Raw genomic sequence first — 6,000 nt, 5'->3', positions numbered from 1 at the left:
GGGATGCAGAATTAAAGAGGAGGAAAATATTACTTCTCTTAGATAAATGCCCTCCACATCCCCATATTCCAAATCTACTGAATATTGAATTGGTATTTCTTCCATCTAAAAGAACAAGTGTATTACAGCCGACGGACCAGAGTGTAATAAAAAGTCTTAAGAGTCGATACGCGAAAAACATTTTAATGGAAATTATGGAGTCCGAAGACAAATTTTCCATTAATATGCTGGACGCAGTCAACTTTGTTAGTAAACCTTGAAAAGAGGTGACAGCAGAAACAATTCAACACTCATATCGCCGTGCATAGTGGATAAAGCAGTTTCAAACAACAATTACGTTTACAAGTGAGGAGTTGCAAGATCTTATGGTGATAGATCAGGATTTGCCTACAAGAACAGACTTGACAGGGGAAGCCATGTTACAACAAGCAAGAAAGAGTGCGGAAGAGCACTAAGGAAGAAAAAGATGAAGAAGTTGATCTGGCACTACCACCAATAAGCCCTATATCAGGTAAGCTGCTAGAGCTTTTTTTTATGTATCACGGGGAGGATGCTCCTCTCGAAGAAATGGTGAAAATACAAGCCAAAATACGAGATGCGTATTGACTTACTAAAAAAATTCAAAACCGATTATTTGAAACATTAAGCGTATTGTTATTTTTAAAGTGTCCATAACTCTTTATAACAAGAAAAAGCAGTCCCTTCAATTTCGCTATATAGAGTTTCGACTGTACTCTCTTTCCATTCGGATGGTTGACCTCTAGTATTTTAATGATAAGAGATTGTAGTCCATCATATAGTCTGTAGTCTCCGTATTGTATGATGCCTGGGGCTTTTCCGTTCTTTACCTCCTTATCTTTATCGGCATTTGTCGTATTTGGTGCAGGAAGAAAATCCCATTTTGGGTTTCCTTGATGTTTTCATCGTTCACTTGAGTTTGTTATGGAATTAGAGTCTTTGCAAGTTATGTGAATATGGAAGCAAATTGCATGAAATTAGAACACTTTTTTTCTGTGGCCTTTACCGATTAGTTAACCCACTTTCTCCCAGTGGTGCATTAATGCACCTATTTGTGCACATCCATTTAGAAATTTTATTATTATCATTGCAAAAGGGCATAAAACCGTAGAAATCGCTAATTTATGTGTAAAGGAAAGATCTTATATATGACTTCAAAAGTTCACAAAAGCGGTACATACATTTGTAAAAAAAATATTTTGGATTTGTACTGCCATTTTTGTTAAGTCTGTAGCATGTAGATTACATCGCAGAAAACATTCATTGCAAATACTACATTGATTATGCTTAAATTTTTGAAAATATTTACCGTTGCGTGAATGCACCACTACTTTTATTTGTGAAACAAAAATGTGCTATTGCAAGTCATCCAACAATTAGCGTGTTCTTTAGTATTAGTTAGTGCCTTGTGCAGTGAACGTTATAGTTCGTAAAATATGGCATTTCCGAGGTATTTTACTCAATCACAATGGAAGTCGTAAGTATTATAATATTCCACAAGACGTGGATACCTTGACTGATGAAGAAGATATGAACGATAACATCAATCTGCGAGAGTTTGGGGAACCAACCGATGTAGTCGGAACCTTCGACTTACACACACCGAATGGTACAGCCGTTCGTCAACATTCCTGTAATTGATCAACTACTGAACTTGAATTGGAGTTATCAGATGATGAAACCCTGGAATTCAAAAGAAGACGTACGCTTTCTGCAAACGACATGATTGTTTCTACTGTCAAATGGACGAAAGGTCAGATTGAGTACACTCACACACCCGTATTCCATGAATTTAGATCATGTGAGGAACCAAAAAATACGCTTTCTGGAATAACTCCTCTTGAAATATTTTTTATGATTTTCGATGACGAACTGATTGATTTTATATTTGATTTTATTTAAAATTTTTCTTTAATGTAATAAAAAAAAAATCTTCAGTTTGGCATATTTTCCTTCAACTTATCCATAGATGAACAAATGGTGCCTACTTAAGCCGCCATTGGTACAGAAATAATCACCGTCAAAAAAAAAATTTTTTTTTGTCTGTCCGTTCCCCGTTCTCCGTTCTCGTCTTTTGGTTTCGTCCCTACACGAATCCGCGAAGCGCCTTCTTTTTAAAATAAAAAGCTGATTCGCGCTCTTTGGGACGAACTTGCCCCGCTCACCGACGATTTTTCGAAAGCAATCTTGTTAGTTCACGCGAAGAAAAATGGAAATAAATGATGGACCACCGGGTACGCTAGTCGTAGTTCCATTAATCACAATAGTGACCCATAGTGGGCCCGTTCGTTTACAACGGCGCTAATGTGGGTCGATCTCGTCGTGAGTTATTTACAACGGGCTTGAGTCTTAGCGAAGTAATTGCCGCCATTCATCCTCCGGTCTTACGCCGTTCGTTGGGTCGTTCCGTCTTATCTGATGTCCGAAAATAGATACGTTAAATCCGCGCTGATGCTCTTTTTATTCGATTCGCCGATGTCGAACGGGAGTCCCGCAGAAAACACCTGCGTCCGTGATGTATCGCCTTGTTTTGCCCTTTTCGAGGAATTTTATTGCCACGCGTAGATGCCATTCGGGAATATCAATAACAAACAAACGTTTCGCTGAACAGGAGGCATAAAAAAGTCCAGAGTCGCATCCGAACGATAACTCACGGCTACAGGACGCACAGTTTGCGTAGGTTTCTTTGCATTGTTTTTTTTTGCTCCCCCCTGACCAAACCAATTCATGAGCTAAGCAAAAGGAGCCCTTGAACTGAGGTGGCTTTTACTTGATGAAAATCCATTTATCAAAATAAATAAGAACTAAAAGTTCAGAACAGGACCGTACTTTGCTTAGAATTTAATTATTTGAGGTTTTGTTAGGAAATATACTAAACAGTATTTATTTATTTATGTTTAAATCTAAAATAAAATTACAAATTATTTTTATTACGTACTTAAATTACTTAAAATTATTCACATAATATATCAGTATCACTATTGCTTTTTGGTATAATCTTCGTGAACATAAATGTAGTACGTGTGTATGTGTACATGTAGTTTTGGATTGTTGTTTTTGTGTCACATGAGGAAGGGGCTTTAGTCAACTCTCAACTGTGATAACTTGCATTGTCCATTACAATTACGCTATTAGGAGGGATATTTGGAACTAGTTTGTTTTTAAACCAACTTCGAAATAAATCAGCGGTGGTGTCTTCATGGTAATCCAGAGAAGAATCTTTAATATTTTTCGCAGACAGAGAAACTCCATTTGGAATCCAACCATTTTTAGAGTCCGCATGCAAAATAGTTATTCTTTTACTTCTTTTTGATAGCGCGTTTGTTTTACACTTATCAGTTGAGTCAACCCAACCTTTTTCAGTGGTATCATAAGTGCCGAACCAGGTTTCATCCAAGTAAATAATTGGCCTTCGTTGTTCTCCGTAAATCCTAATTTTTTCTAGATATTCCAGTCGCCATTTCCGAATTCTAAAAGATTCCAATTAAACTTGCCTTTTGTCAATTTTTTTAAATCTAAAACGCATGTGTCGAATACACTTCCATAAGGTAGTTCTGCCACATTTAACACCGGTTTCGTCTTTTTCAAGCCTCCTAATTAAGATATCTCATGTAGGCACTCGTATAACTGGTAAATTTTACGCCGTATTATATCTTGATCACTTTCATCTATACTCGAGGAAATGTCAGCATCGGTTCTTTTTTTCCTCGCTGAAATTGGATTATTCACAATTTTTCATACAGTTGATGTTGGAATTTTCGTCAATGTGGCCGTTTCCCGCCACTTCCGCCACTTTCAATGAGAGTCAAATATACATTGTTTATAACTTCCTTAGTCTCAATAGAATAGTGTTTTCTACATTTGCATAATTCGCACACGATTCAACACACGCTGTATTACACACGAAATAAGAATGACTACTAATAAACTTACACTAAGTAGTATACCAAACCAAAGAATATTAAACACAGGTAGGTATAAAATTATTTCCTATTACGGACCACAATTTTACCCGAATTTAAATTCCGAAACTTTAGGTAATAATCTTGTTGCGTTGTAAGTTAATGACCACCCTTGGATAATCCCATTGAAAAGCAATTGGTCACTTTCTTATATCTATGAACAGACGATACCGACGAAATGCAGAAACCTCCACCCACGTTAAAACGAACCATCGCAATTTTTAAAGCATAACGTTACGTTATTTATAGCACTAATTACAATAATTACGGCCACAATTCAGGTTTCAACGGCGCAGCTCGGAATAAGACGAGCGTGACGGGGACTTAGATTGTCCCCCTTCTGGGGAAGTTTTCCCGACTAGGTTATTAAATCTTTGCTTCCAGCTCGGTTCGCGTTACATTATTAATTTCACTTCGTGTGCTTCGGCCGACTCGAGTTGCCTCTGGTCAACGTCAAGGCGGTTTCCCTTTTGTCGTGGGAGTTGCGCCCATCTGCTTTATAATTTCATAAGGAGATAGCAAGAGAAACTCCTGGTAATTCTCGAGAATCAAAAATTACGGGGGGGTAGCGATTCCAGCCATCGAGAAAGAATTATAAAAAATATTATAAATTAATTATAAAGCGGCCATACAAGACAGTCTTTATCTGCTCCGCCAGCAGTCATAGGAAAAACGCATTTGTTTTGCATTTACCAACATAAGAAATATTAGTCAAACGTTATAGGAAATTTTTCAATATAACATGCTTATTTACTAAACTAACGTTGTGAAATAAGTTATATTCTAACAAATATTGCCTGCTAAAAGTTGCTCTAAAAACAAGAAAAAAAAATTCTCACTTGCTTTTCTTTGCTCAAGAAAACTTGTTTGTTTTTTTACTGAAAAACTTTCATTTACGGCACTTTATATTGCTCATTACAAAAATAAAACGTTTCGGTTCTCTTTTAAAATTAAACTAGAACCTCATGAAAACATCTGTTTTACATATCTGTAAAAATAAGAATACGTCATAAACAGTAGCAGAAAAATTCTTTGGAATGTATAGGAACCAAAAGTTAAACATTCTCAAGACTAAAAAAACATTTCTTAATTTAAAAACTAAATAAACGATTTGCATAAAAAAAAAATTAATTTTTTTGTTTTCAGAGTTATGTGTTTTATCCTCACCGCTGTTGAATTTAAATTTGTTTTACTTTTCAAACTTGCTTTTGTTATATTAATAGGAGAACGTACTTTGGGTTCCTTTGCTTTGCCTGTGACTTCTTTTTATGGTTTCTGATGGCCCTGGCTGACTATCATCTGGGACTGAGATTCTATGTTATTTTGGATTTGGTCACTGGGGATCGGTTGGTCTTCAATAGTAATCTGTTTTTCAGCTTCAAACTTCTTTCCCCTTTTTCCTTTTTTCTAGTCTTTTCTTGTTTCCTTTATTTCTTATTAAACTCTAAAAATGATGAATCAGAAACTCGTTCAGTTTCTTCCAAGTTTTCAGGAATCCTCCAGGAATCCTCCTTAAAATTTCAGCAACATTCACGGGGTACAGTTCGGTGGTTCTAAATTTGTCTCTACGGTCTGTGAAACTTTTTGCGAAGGTGTAATAAAGGAAGGCACTCCTTCTTAAAGGGTGCAAATACTGCATCTAGGACCTGCATATGGCTTTTTTCTGGAAAAGGGCACATATAAATATTATTTTCTAGTTCTGCCTTTATGACATGTGATGAAAAATGGACAACCAAGTTATCTTCAACTACAACTGCTCTTGTTTCTGCTTACTTGGTAGCTATTATGTGGGGTAAAAGGGATTTAAAAAACAGTTTTCCACACAATCGGGTTGTTGTTGTTGTTATGCAATGTTTATCCACGATATTGTTGGATTCGTCTTTTAAATGCCTATTAGAAAATATATTTCAATTCTGAATATTGTCTGAGAAAAAGTGTTATTTTCTAAAATATGTTGGGCAGAAAAATGTTTTTAATGTTAATATACAAAGCAACAAAAACCAAACCTAACCTTAATTCC

The sequence above is a fragment of the Cylas formicarius genome, unplaced genomic scaffold (genome assembly GCF_029955315.1).
Source record: "Cylas formicarius isolate icCylForm1 unplaced genomic scaffold, icCylForm1.1 PGA_scaffold_9__14_contigs__length_23061073, whole genome shotgun sequence".
In the NCBI taxonomy this organism is placed as follows: Eukaryota; Metazoa; Arthropoda; class Insecta; order Coleoptera; family Brentidae; genus Cylas; species Cylas formicarius.
This window is presented reverse-complemented; position numbering follows the sequence as displayed.